This window comes from Sarcophilus harrisii, chromosome 3 (genome assembly GCF_902635505.1).
Source record: "Sarcophilus harrisii chromosome 3, mSarHar1.11, whole genome shotgun sequence".
Lineage (NCBI taxonomy): Eukaryota > Metazoa > Chordata > Mammalia > Dasyuromorphia > Dasyuridae > Sarcophilus > Sarcophilus harrisii.
Genome location: NC_045428.1, coordinates 134,845,297 through 134,860,545, shown reverse-complemented (window position 1 = coordinate 134,860,545; position 15,249 = coordinate 134,845,297).

Below are 15,249 nucleotides of genomic sequence, written 5' to 3'. Positions count from 1 at the left end.
GACTTGAATTCCTGAACGTGAACTCTAATTGTGAGCTAATGTTGAACTTTAAAGGTTTCACAACTCTAAAGTTACCTCGTTTCAAGTTCTGTCCATAACATTCTCTTTCTTTTGATTTAGAAATAGGTGATTTGCCTCCTGACCTCGAGGTAAAGAACCCCAAAAGAAGGTGATCATGCCTTCCCTGACTGCTCAAAAATGAAGTGAAAACACCATGAAAAGAATGTGGTCACACCCTCCCTGTCATCTCAGGAAGGGATATGAAAACACCAAAGGAAATGGGAAATCAAATCAGATTAGTGGGTTTCTAAAGGGGCTCACTTGAAACAGGTATACATAAATCCATCAATATGGTAGGTATTACACATAATGACATAAGCACATAGCAATATAACACAGGATAGTAGTAATATAATAAATAGCATGAATCAACATGAGAATTTATACATGCCCATAAGTCCTAGAAAGAGTCCAAAAGGAATCCATTGTCCATTAGTTCATGTGCCAGGAATCCAATAATTCCTGCAAGATTTGAAGTCCTGCAATAGTCTCATCAACAATTTTTCATCTCAAGGAATGCAATGATTCCTGCTGGTTTTCAAGTCCTTGAAACAGTTTCGTCTTGTATTAGGGAATCCAATCATTCCTGAAGATTTTAAAGTTCTTTTAAAAGTCTCATTGTCAGCCATTCTCTTTCAGTGTCAGATGTTTCTTACATCTTCTCCTTTGTTTTGAGGTTTTTCTCTTTTTCTGTTACTCTCTGATGGACAAGGCTACTACAGATCATTGGCATCCATCTGATTCCTTCTCCATCAGTAGAAATACAAGCAAACCCTCTTCCCCAAGCAGTTAACCTATCTGATCCCTTCCATTCATCACTTTCTGGATCTCTTCACATCACCTGGCAATTATCTAAAGATAGTGCAGATGCTCACACTGGACACTGCCCTACCAATGGGTTATAAAACCAGTCTGCTGGAGCCAGGGCATCATTAACAAAAATGAAAAACTTGATGGTATAGAGAATTGAATTTAGAAGTTGTCTAGGGTTACCTGTGACTTGCCCTTTCTTTTCTTTTTGGAGGAGTGTCTTAATGTCTCTGTTTCTTCTCTCTACAATTGCCTGAGCTTGAAGATTAAAGAGTATGCCAGTGGTGTGTAAAATCTTATACTGTGCACAAAAGTGTACAAAATGTTTAGAAGTATATGCAAGTCCACTATCTGTTTTTATTTCTTGTGGCACACCCATAATTGCAAATGCTTGGTTGAGGAATTCAGTGACCATTCAGGCTGTCTCTTTTGCTGCTGGTATTTCAAAAGTGAATCCTGAAAGGGTTTCTATCACAATGTGGATAAAAGACAGATGACCAAAAGATTTATAATGGGTCACATCTATTTGCCAAATTTCATTAGGTCGCAAACCACAACGGTTCTTCCCTAGAGGGAGCATAGGAATGTGGAAAGGAAGGCAAGCTGTGCAGCTTTTTACTATGCTCCTCTTTTGTTATCCCAAATTTTAAATGTAAAGCTCTAGCAGCCTGAAGGCATTTAGAATGATTCCTGGGCTTCCTGAAATAAAGGAGTATTGGCTAACATAGTTAAAAGGCAATCTGTCTTTGAATTTCCATCAAAAATAGAACGTGGAAGTCCACTATGTGAGTGGACATGCAAGATATAAATCTTACCTGGATGCTTTCTCACTTGCTCTTGAAGTTCCTTAAAGAGCTGATATATGTTAGAAGCTCAAATTTTATTTGGGCTGTGGCAATTCTTTGTACCACACCTTCTGAATAGGCTGAATCAGATATTACATTTATATCTCCTGGATAATAAGTAAGAGTTAGCATGATTGCATATAATTCGTTCTCCTGAGTGGATTGAAAAGGAGTTCTGACTACTCTCTTTATGGTTAAATCATGAGAGTATATAGCAGAAATATTTTATTTAGATGCATCTGTAAAGATAGTTGATCCTTTAAGAGGAACCTTAGAAACCTTTTCTTCAAAAATCCATTGCCAATTATGTAATAGTCTGGTCATGTTTAATGGATACCCATGTGGAAAATTTGGAGCCATGGCCAATAAAATTTGCCACTCTGGGATGGTCTCTCAGCATACATTAATTTGTGCATTTAGTATAAAATGTGTATATTTTGTCAGGTCTTATCCCAGATAATTGTACTACTTGCTTAATAGCCTTTAATAAAATTTTAGCCACGAGCACTGGGTAAGTAGTAAGGCTTTGTTATGGTTGGGCTGGGAGGTTCACCCACTCTATCACACCGTCTCTTTGATGAATGACTGCTGTGGGTGTCTCTTGTGTAGCAAAAACTGATATTTCCAAGGGTTTTTGAGTGACTCTTTCAACCACATTGGATAAAACCAGTTCAACTTCTCTCAAAGCCTCTTGCGCTTCTTGGTAAGTTGGGAATTTAAAGCACTGTCTCCCCTTAAAATATATAGACGTTGCAACTGATTGGTAGTTAAGCCCAACATTGGACGCATCCATCATATATCTCCTATTAAATTTTGGAAATCATTTAAGGTGTTTAACTTCTCTGTTCTTAAGAAAGTTTTCATACTGTAAGTGCCTTAGGATATACTTCATATCCTAAATATTGAAAAGGCGCATGCCTTTGAATTTTTTCTGTAGCTATATGCAGTTTGTAGTTTCTTAGTGTTTCTATGGTCTTTTGTAGACATGCTTCTAACATTTGTTCCTCAGGTGCACTCCCCAAAATATCAGCAGTCGCTAAACCACACAGGGGGTTCTCCATTGGGCACTTCCATAGCTCCACCTTGCTGAATCACTTCTGTTTGGTAGGGGTGAGATTTTTGCTCAGAGCACTCCCATACCTAGCTGCCTGAAGCCTGCTTACATCTTTCCCTGCTTTGCAGAGGAAGCTGGTAACCCCCTTGCCCTAAAGGGAGACCCTAAAGGCTTTAAAAATAAGTAAAAAAATCAAAAGGTCAATTAATAGTTTCTATACAGAAAAAGAGCAGGTTTGCAACTTTGAGGAGACTAATAGCAAACAGTCTCTAGACAATACCACAAAGAGGAATGTTACCTGTCCCCTTTTACATAACATTCTCCTAGAAGAGACCATTAAAAGTCTCAAAAGAGAGTTAGAAGAAAAATTGGGAAAGGAAAGAGAAGGTTTGCAAGAAAGTGACAACTTTCTGAAATATGAATTGGAAAAGGTAAAAAATTCCTAGGAAGTTCAAGGAAATAGAATTTGTGAATTGGATAAAATAAAAAAAAAATATATATCAGGAAAGTAAGAATTGTGAATTGTCTGATTTGGCTCCCCATCTACCTTGGGGGTGTCTTGGCCTTCTTGAGAAGTCAAGCAGTGTTACAACCTATGTTGTAATTAAAGCAGAGTTATACTAAAGTGGCAAGGAAACATCTGCACACAATGTTTATGTGATCCTGCATGCACAGTATCCTATATTTAGCACATGTGCAGTATAGTCACGTAAGTATAGTAGGGTATATAAGGCTGAGAAAATTTTGAATAAACAGACTCCTGTTTGACCTTCTTCATGAATTCTCCCCCTTCAATTCTTACTTATAATCAGGATGTGGGTTAGTGCCAAATTCTTCTAGTGAGCAGATCTAGACAACTGGCACATAGCAGCTAGGCTAACAAGAACACTGTGAGTTCGGGCAAAGAGAAGTGTAATGGCTCGTTCAATTTCATATGACTTGTAAGTAATATGGTAGACTTAAACCCAAATCCAAAAGTGAATTTGCAAAATAAAAATTAAATATTCACTAGGTAATAAGAAAGCATCACTACCCATCTCATATAGTTAAAAGTTTGATCCTCAGTCAGAAAGTAAATTCACAATTAAGAAAAAATATTCCTCATATATCCAGTAAATAAAAAGAAAACATTATTCCTCACTACTTGTACTATCCCACAATGACTGTGCAATTCTGGCAAATCATCCTCTTGGTGAAGAGACAATGGGGTACATTGCTCCTTCTTAAGTAAGAAAGACTACAACATGCTTATTTCTCTGGTATACCAATGGACAGCTGGTAGAATTCAACTTTTCAGCTTCACAAGGATAAAAAATTATGGTTCTCCATGGACTGTGAAAGCATGTCTCCAAGGGTGATGTTTAGACTGCTAAATGGGAAAATGTATCTAATGATATTCAGACCTAATCTTGGATTTAGGTTTCATTTGAAACTAGCAAAATGAGTCATGATGTTGAGGTTCAAAAAACACTCCACACACCATTTGCAAATGTTGTTTGTCCCAAATTTACAATTTTAAACGGAAACAACATGAAAATTCACAGTTTTGTCTTATTTGTTTAAAGTTTTCCTTTCAAGAAAATCAACATTTTTTTCAAATATGCATAACTAGTGGAGACTTAAAAATGAACATCAAATCCAATTCAATTGGAGATTTCCAGGAGTCACGATAGTGGCATAAATGTAAATCACCACAATTCTGTCATATGTACCTTCAGTAGCAGAACCAAACAAAAAGATAGGGTAAAGCATCCTTGAGCCCAATACACTAGGCAGAGTAGCACAAAAGGTCTGTTTCACTCAGATAAAAAAGGAGCATAGTCCAGGACATGATGCATCCCATCAAATCAGCACCAAGTCCTACTTCAGCACACTACAGGGAGACCTTAAGCTCCAGTAGAGTAAAGCAGGCAAATGCTAATATCAGAACTTTTTGCTATCCCCATATGCCTTAGGATAGCCAGGGTAACAAGCAGACTCCACTTCTGAGAACTGGCCTTTGGTTCAGCATAACCTCATTCCAGGGCAACTTGCAGAGGCCAGATCTCTACATGCCTCAGTGTATCCCTGGGCAAACAGGTAACTTTCAGTGGCCAGGTCTTTATGTGGTTCAATGTAGGCCCCCGTAAATGGACAGATAGGTGTCTGAGCAAACAGACAGCTTCCAATTCAAGTCTTTGCTATGAACTTCAGCAAAGTCCTGAGCAACCATGAAACTACCCACAGCCAGACCTCCAACTGCTACAGAGTAGACATTGGGAAATATATAAAAATCTCAACTGCTTCAGAACACACCATATACCATCACTAGGATTCCAGCTCAGAAGCAGGTAAGCTGTCAGAACTAATTTGTCAGAACTCCAGCAATGCTACTAATCTCTACAAGCGACCTTTAGTATAGATGCAAATGCCTTACAAGAGTCTCAGGGCAATATCAGTGCAACACCAGGTAAAGAATTAAAAGGTACTAAGAGCCTGAAACAGTAGACCTTAAAATAAAGTGGGTAAAAGCCCAAAAAAGATGAGCAAAAGATGCCAAAAATAGTCTGAAGAGAGAAAGCTATTATGATGGTTGGAAAGATCAAGGCAAAATTCATAAGAAGACAACAATGCCAATACTCAAAAAAAAAATAAGTGATTTCAAGCCTAAAAGAACTTATGGAAGAGCTCAAAATAGAGCTTTAAAAGCATATAAGAGATATAAATATAAGGGAAAATGGTGAAAGAATTGAAATCGATACAAGATAATTATGGGGGGTTCATTAGTCTGGGAAAAGAAAACAACTGCATAAAATATAGAATTGACTAAATGGGGAAAAATTAAAAAGCTAACTGAGGGGTTGGAGCCAAAATGATGAAGAGGACACATATCTTTTTCTGAGTTCTTCCCCAAATTCTCAGACTAACTAGCAATTTCAGCCTCTGAATGAGCTTTGGAGTTGCAGAACCCAATAACAAATTATCAGCAGAAGATAATTTTGAAGATCTCTAGAAAAGGTCTGTTTTAATCTGGAAGGGAGGGAGGCAGATAAAGTGCAAGAAGACTGAGCATAGATGTTAAGTTCAGGTAGTGAACAGTCCCAGGGCAGTGTGGGGAGAATTTATGGGGAGGAATCTAAAACACTCTGGAATAGAAGAAAAAGACTCTTCCATGTGCCATACAATGTCAGTCTACAAGAAAATTAAGACAATTCAAATTTTATTTTTCCTTTAGTGACAGCAATATATATATATATATATATATATATATATATATATATATATATATATATATATAGCAAAAAATAAATAAATAAAAATAAAAACAAAAAACAAAAAACTGACCATAAATAGCTTTTATGGTGAAAGGGAAGAACAGTTTCAAACTCTGAGATTACTGAAAGTTGATGGTCTCAAGTGGAGTCCGAAAGGGCAATATAAATTGGCATCCATCACACAAGAGCACATTAGAATAAATTAAAAAGAATCTTAAAAGAGACAAAGAAAGGTGGAGAGAGTAAATGAGAACTTCACAAGAGGAAAAGGAAGTACAGAAATGATCTGAAGAAAATTCATTACAAATTAAAATTAGTGAAATAGAAAAAGCATATAACTCCTTAAAAATAGATTTGACAAAATGGATAAAGAAAATAACTCTCTGAAAAGCAGAATTTATGAAATAGAAAAAAAACTCCTTAAAAAACAAAAGTTTTTCATTTTATTTTTGTTTTTGTTTGATTTTTCAATTCTTATTGAGTCGTTCACTTTTATTTGTTCGATTCTAATATTCAGTGTATTATTTTCTTCTATTATCATATTTAGGTAATTTTCTAATTGGCCAATTGAAATTTTTTGTTGTTCATTTTGTTGTTTTCCCATTTCGCAAATTTTGTTTTTCAGTGAATGAATTTCTTTTTCATATCTCTTTTGTAGGGTATTATTTTCTTTTTCCATTCCTTCTTGCAATTCTCTCATTCCATTACTCCATTTTTCTTCTGACTCTTTTTTAAGATCCTTTATGCAATTTTCCAAGAAATCCTTGTGAAATGGGCATCAGCTCATATCTCCCTTTGGGGCTTCAGTTGGAATTTCTTTGCCTTTAGGAACCTCAGGATTTGAGATCTGTTCTCTCAATAAGTTGTTTATGGTGAGAGTTCTTTTTGGGTTTTTATTCATTTTTTTAAGGCTTGAGGTCAATTCAATGCAAAGGAGGGACACCTTCTTTAATTTTCCCTGGGGCAGTTCTGATTATTGATTTCAGTGCTGGGTAATAGCACTTAGGTCCAGAATTCTTCTGTGGCTCAGTGGTTTACAATTTGCCTTTTGTAGCTAATCTGCTAAACCACCTTTTGCAAGCAGGACAGAGTGGCCTAAGAAGCTCACAGAAAATTCCCAGGTGCATAGAAGATGCAAAACTCTACTCTCTGACCCAGCTTCTTCGCCAGTCTCCTTGTATTGTGGTCTAGGCTCAGTAGACTCTTCCCCTCCCTGTTTGAAACAGACCTGTTCTGAAGTTTTTCCAAAATATCTTCTTTTGTGAATGTGTTGTACTCCAGATACTGTACATTTCTTTTGACTCCAAATACCTGTTTAGAGGCTTAATCTGCTGTTGGTTTTAGAGAAGATAAGAGGAGGTCACAGAAAGTTGTATCTGCTCTCTGGCATCTTGGCTCCATTCCCAAATATATAGAGAACTGATGCAAATTTATAATAATTCAAGCCATTCTCTAATTGATAAATCACCAAAATATGAACAGGAAATTTTCTGTAGAAGAAATTAAACCATTTCTAGTCATATGAAAAGGTGTTCTAATTACTATTGATCAGAGAAATGGAAATTAAGACAACTCTGAAATACCACTACACACCTCTCATATTGGCTAAGATGAAAGTAAAAGTTAATGATTAATGTTGGAGGGGATATGGGAAAACTGGTACACTAATACATTCTTGGTGGAATTGTAAATGGATCCAACCATTTGGAGGCAATTTGGAACTATGTTATCAAACTATGCATACCTTGTTTCTACTGGGCTTATATCCCAAAGAAATCTTAAAGGAGGGAAAGTGAATCACATGTGCAAAAATGTTTGTGGAAGCACTTTTTGCAGTGGAAAGAAACTGGAACCTTAGCGGATGCCTATCAGTTGGAGAATGGCTGAATAAGTTATAATATATGAATTTTATGGGATATTATTGCTGTATAAAGAAACAACTAGTAGGATCATTTCTGAGAGGCCTTAAGAGAATTACATGAACTGATACTAAGTGAAATGAGCAGAATCAGGAGATCATTGTACATGGCAAAATCAAAATTACACAATGATCAATTAAAAAGACTATAGCTCTTCTCAACAATAAGATGGTTTATGCCAGTTCCAATGATTTTGTGATGATGAGAATGATCTACACCCAGAGAGAGGATTGTAGGTACTGTATGTGGATCACAACATTGCATTTTCAATTCTTTTGTTGTTGTTTGCTTGAACTTTATTTTCTTTTTCGGTATTTTAATCTGCTTTTTTTTGTGCAAGAAGTGAAATATATATAAATGCAAAATAGACATATGTATCTGTATATATGCAAATATATAAATATGTATGTATATATTGGATTTACATATATTTTACCATATTTAACATATGTTGGATTACTTACCATCTAGGGGAGGGAGTGAAGGGAAGGCAGACAGAATTTAAACACAAGATTTTGCAAGTGTCAGTGGTGAAAAATTATCCTAGCATAGATTTTGAAAAGAAAAAGTTTCAATAAGAAATAAAAAAAGAGATTTCAATAACTTAGCAAGGTTGGTGTATCCTACTATGACAAAGTGGGATTCATTCCAGAAATAATGAACAGGTTAAATATCAGGAAACTATTGCCATAATTAACTATATGAATATCAGAATTAATAAAAATAATATGTGAATCTCAGTGGATACAGAAAAAAAAGTTTTGACAAAATACAGCATCTATTTTTATCTTAAAAAATTGGAGAGCATAGAGTAAAGGGAGGTTTCTTTAAAATAACAAGTTGCATCTATTGAAAATGAATAGCAAGCACTATTTGCAATACTATCACTCTTTGCAGATGATATAGGTATACTTGGAAAATCCCAGAGAAACATCCATGCCTACTTGAAACAATTAAGACATTTAGCAAAGTTGAAGGATATTAACTAAACCCACTGAAATCAATAGCATTTTTGTATATTACTAACAAAGCCCAATAGCAAAGATAGATAAATTCCATTTAAAATAATTTTAGAAAAATGTTTTGGTATCTACATATCAAGACAAACCCATGAATTGTAGGAACACAATTATAAAATATTTGTCATATAAATACAGAAAATTTTAAACAACTGGAAAATTATTAATTACTCAGCATTAGGCCAAGCCGATATAATAAAAATGACAATTCTACTTAAATTGGTGACTTCTTTAGGGCCTTACCAATGAAATTGCCAAAAATTATTTGATTAGAGTTAGAAAAATATTAATAAAATTCATCTGGATGAAAAAAAGCGCAAGGACACCACAAAGATTAATGAAAAGAAAATACAAAGCACAGAGTTCTAACAATATCAGCCCTGAAACCCTATTATAAATCAACAGTCCTTAAAAACTAATAGTACTGGCTAAGAAACAGAGTGGTAGATCAATGGGATAGGTTAGACACACATGGAACAATAATCAATGACTATAGTAAGCTAGTATTTGGTAAACCCTCTAACTCCAGCTTCAGGGATAAGAAGTCATTACTTCACACAAAATTGCAGGTAAAACAGGAAAATTATATGACAGAAAGTTGGCATAGACCTATATCTCACTGCCCCATAATAAAATAAGGCACATAATACTATAACAAGGGAGAAAAATTAGAACAAAAGGGAGAAAGTAAGGACAGGGAAAAAAAAAAAAACAGAAAAAAAAAGGAGTGAACAGAGTTTGTGTTGATGTACTATCAATCTCCATAGTACTTTTTCTGCATACAATTGGTGTTTTCTACCAAAGTTTATTGAGATTGCTTTGTATCATTGAACTAATGAAAGAACCATATCTTTCAGTTGATCATCACAAAAACTTGCAATTACTATGTAGAAAATTTTCCTTCTATCTCTTGCTGCTAGGCTTTGTTATTAAGAGACAGAATAGCTTTTGATTTTTATGAGTTTATTTAGTGGCATGCAACTTTCATAAAACTGTTAATTGTTTCATGTATGCTTGGGATGAATCTCTAAAATAGTTTTGTCTCCTCATTGCTTAGTTAATTCCTTTAATCTTATGAAGCAAAATATATATATGATATGATTGTTAGGTAGGATACCATAATAAAATTAGAAGAGCAAGCAATAGTTTACCTATCAAATCTTTGGAAATGGGAGATATTTCTAATCAAAGAAAAACCAGTCAATATTATGAAATGCAAAATGGGTAACATATCATATTCAATTGAAAGTGTTTTTTTTTTCACAAACAAAACCAATATAAACAAAATTAAATGAGAAGCAGAAAGGTGGGCAAAAACTATAGCCATTGTTTCTGATAAAGACCTCATTTCTAAAATGTGTAAAGACTTGTCAAATATATAAAAATAAAAGTCATTCCCTAATGGAGAAAACATATGAACAATTTTCAGATGAAGAATTTAAAGACTATATAGTCATCTGAAAAAAAAAATGCTCTAAATCACTATTGATCAGAGAAATGCAAATTAAAACAACTTTGAGTTACCACTTCACACCTTTCAGATTGGATAAGATGAGAGGAAAAAATAATTATAAATGTTGAATGGGAGATAGGAAAACTAGGGTACTAATGCATTGTTGGTGGAGTTGTCGACTGATCTAACCATTCTGGAGAGCAATTTGGAACTGTACCCAAATGGCTATAAAATTGTGTATGCTCTTTAATCTAGTATGTCACTGGGTCTGTATTCCAAGGAAATCATAAAGAAGTAAAAAATACTCATAGTGTAAAATGTTTGTTGTGGCTCTTTTTGTAGTGGCAATGAATTTGAAAATGAGTAGATGGTTGTCAGCTGGGGAATGACTGCATAAGTTATGGTACATTAAAATAATGGAATATTATTTTTCTATAAAATGATGAATAAACTGATTTTAGAAATGTCTGTTAAGATTTATATGAATTGAAGCTGAGTGAAACAAGCAGAAGCAAGAATACATCATACACAACAATAGCAACAACAAACAATGATCAACTATGAAAGATTTGATTCTTTTCTGTGGTTCAGTGATTCAAAGAAATCCCAGTAGACTTTGGAAAGAAAATACCATCTGCATCCAGAGTGAAAACAATAGAAACTGAAAATAAATCAACACATAATATGTTTACTTTTTTTTCTTTTGTGGTTTTTTCTTTTTGTTCTGATTTTTCTCCCCCAATATGATTCATCACAAAATGTGTTTTTTTAATTAATGTACATTGTACAACCAGAAAAAAAATAAAAATAAATCTCAGAAGTACATTTTAATTTGTCTTATTTTATTTCAGGATTTATTATTTACCTGGTGAAGGAAAATATTCAAAAGATGAGGAAATTACTAACATCACTGAAACAAGACAATTGTTGTTTAAATATATTCTCACTTGCCTGGGGCACTGTATAGTTTACTAGCTTACCCAGAGTCCCAGTCAGAATCAGCATGTTTCAGAAAAAGACAACTGGCATTTGCAACTGTCATTTTAGCTTTCTCTATTTATTAACCTGTTTTGAAATCATCAGCTTACATAGTAAGCTGATTTTATGATCTGAAATTGATTGAAAAAATATCTGTGAGATATTAATTCTTTTTTTTTTATTTTGTGAGACATTCACTTTAGAAATGAGGAAAATGAAACTCAAAGATCTAAGAGTTTAAGTGACTTTGCCAAGGTTACATTGTTAGTTATAAAGCATATCTCCTAACTTTCAATTTAGGGATTTTTTTAACACAAAAGTAGTAATGGACACAGTGGTGTCATAACTTTTTATGCATGAATATATTTGGAATGTTAAATTTATTCATGCCTGGAAGCTTAGTCTTTGTTCTTCTTTGAACTTATTCTGAAGAGTATGCTGGAAGTTTTGCAACAAATTTTTGCCAAAAAAGAGCTTTTATTTTAATTTATCTTTACCCAGAAAAAATAAATTACAACCATATATATATATCAATTGAAGTAACAGATGAGGAATATAATATTTGAACTTTCTCAGTAACTGATGTTTATGCTTATAGAAACAAGTTATTTTATTTTTTAATGTTTTATGTAAATATTTTTGCTCTGCACATTCTCATAGTCTTATTTAATATTATGATTAAATCATTTTTCAATTAACCAATACAAACAAAAGAGTAGATTTCAGAGTCAGAAAAAAAAGAAAGAAATCATTTGAATCTTGCTTATATCATAATATTCATGATCTTGCTCAGGTAATCTCAACTGATCATACAAAATATGTGTAATGTGTAACTGTGTAACAAATGTAATGAGCTTAATTTTACCATTACTTGGATGTTATGCAGAATTTTAAAAATAAGTTTTAAAGTCCTAGATAAATGTAAGCTATTCATAGGAGGAGAAGGAGGAGCAGGAGATTGAAAAAAATAGAAACAAGAGTAGAAATAGGACTAGTAAGAATAGTATCCTTGTTATTAAGGCAATTGAGATAGAGGAAAGCCATAAGGTTTTTTGTTTCGTTTTGTTTTTTAGATTGCATTTTGTTTTGATTTGGATGTATGATTTTTTACATAAGGAACTCTGGGGAGTAATGGTAGAAATAACAGTGCTTATCAGCATTTGCTCTGTAGCTTGTAATCTCAGAAGTTTATGTGGGATACTGAGAAATGACTTCACCCAGTGCCATAGAACCAATACGTGTCAGAAGATTGACTTGAATGCATCTTCCTGAGGCAGAATCTGAAACTCTATCCACTTCCTTCATGTTATTTTATTCTTCATTTCTGAATGATACCACAGCAATAATTTCCCTTCATTTATTGTAACTTGGGGAATTTGTTATTTTGGACTAGTTCATTGGGATGTCTTTGTCCATTCTCAGTTTCCTTAACCAATTTTGAAAGGAAAAAAAAAAATGCAAACACTATATCTAAAGTATTCCTTGACAGCTCCTTTTAATTTCCTACTTGAATGAGAAAGCAGGAAATAGAAAGACTCTTAAGTAGAAACCTTTCATATTTCATGAAAAACCTGAATTGCCCTGATTCTAGAGTAGTTACAATATCCAAACAGACTGGTACCTTAAAGTTTCCTGATCTGGCTTAAAGCATGGATGTTGAAGAGAAAGATTGTTTTAAACTCCTCTTTTCTGCCATGGATTGAAGATCATCATATCCTGGTGTCCTAGTGATATTCAACATTATCCTATTACTATTCTCATTTGCATAAATGCTTCAGAATTGTTAGTCCTAATATTAGTGTTAATTGAACTGATAGATCATCCATGAAATCACTTCTTTTTTAACATTCTTTGATTAATTGATGTTATTTTATATAATTTCTCATTATAGAGAACACAAAGATCATAAAAACTATAAAAATTATGGGGTCCTTTCCAATTTGACAAAATGGCATGATGTAATTTGATAAATATTAAAAAAATATATTTAACTCACCTAAGCTCTCACACGAACACCTTCACAAACTTTTATTTTTTTATTTTTATTTTTTTGCAAGTCTATTGTTTTTTTTTATTATAATAACTTTTTATTGACAGAACCCATGCCAGGGTAATTTTTTACAACATTATCCCTTGCACTCACTTCTGTTCCCATTTTTTCCCTCTCTCCCTTCACCCCCTTCCCTAGATGGCAAGCAGTCCTATATATGTTGAATATGTTGCAGTATATCCTAGATACAATATATGTGTGCGTTCTCTTGTTGCACAGGGAGAATTAGATTCAGAAGGTAAAAATAACCTGGGAAGAAAAACAAAAATGCAAACATTCATTTCCCAGTGTTCTTTCTGTCCATCATTGATCAATTGAAACTGAATAAGGTCTCTTTGTCAAAAAAAAATCTACTTCCATCAGAATAGATCTTCATACAGTATCGTTGTTGAAGTATATAATGACATCCTGGTTCTGCTCATTTCACTTAGCATCAGTTCATGTAAGTCTCTCCAAGCCTCTCTGTATTCATCCTGCTGGTCATTTCTTACAGAACAATAATATTCCATAACATTCATATGCCACAATTTACCCAACCATTCTCCAATTGATGGGTATCCATTCATTTTCTAGTTTCTAGCCACTACAAACAGGGCTGCCACAAACATTTTGGCACATACAGGTCCCTTTCCCTTCTTTAGTAGCTCCTTGGGGTATAAGCCCAGTAGTAGCACTGCTGGGTCAAAGGGTATGCACAGTCTGATAATTTTTTGGGCATAATTCCAGATTGCTCTCCAGAATGGTTGGATTCGTTCAAAACTCCACCAACAATGCATCAGTGTCCCAGTTTACCCGCATCCCCTCCAACATTCATCATTATTTTTTCCTGTCATCTTAGCCAATCTGACAGGTGCTTCACAAACCTTTAAATAAAAATTGTAAACAAATTCTAGAACAGCAAAACCCAAAAAACATGGACAGAAAAATTTCCCAGCCTAAGACAATTTAGAAGCTTAGCAGGAAAGATCACTGGTATTTGAGTTACAATATAGTACAGTCCAGTGCAGACTGCAACAGGATATCCCCAGCCCCACCAAAACAGGAACAGGCCTTAGAAGCAGCTGCTTCCGGAAGTCTTAGCCTAAAGATGGCAAAGGAGTTAAACAGGTCAGAAGGAAAATACAATGATGTCTTTGGTAGCATTAAGGCATAACTCTCTTCCTTTGCCCATAATCAGAACTAGGGAACAGTGCTGTGTGACAGACCCAGGGTAAGGAGGAGCATTAGTACAATAGAGATTGTGGCCACAGTAGAGTGAGGATTATCCTCACAGTTCCAGGGCAGAAAGGAGCACTTGTTATTACTCACAAATCAGTGCATAGGACAGGAGAGTAGTAGGCACACTTCTTTGATTATACAACTTTGAAAGAAATAAAAACAAGACATATCTCTAAAAACAGATTTATAAAAATCCCTGTATCTTGGGACAATGTGCGCTTATCCTGGAAGCAGAGCCAAAAATAGAGTTAAATGTCAAATAATTGGTTGGAAAATGTAACAAAGTTAGAAAAGCAAACAAAAGGGAAAAAATATCACCATAGAGAATTCCTATGATGCCAAGGAAGATGAAAACACACACTCAAAAGATAACAAAGTCAAAGCTCCTACATCCGGAGTTTCCAAGAAAAATATGAATTAATCTCAGAAAATAGAAAAGCTTAAAAAGCATTTTGAAAATCAGGTAAATGAGGTAGAAGACAAATTAAGAACAGAAACAACAGTGATGAAAGGAAATCATGACAAGTCAATGGCTTGGTAGAAAAGGGGGAGAGAGAGAGAGAGAAAGAAAGAGAGAGAGAGACAAAGA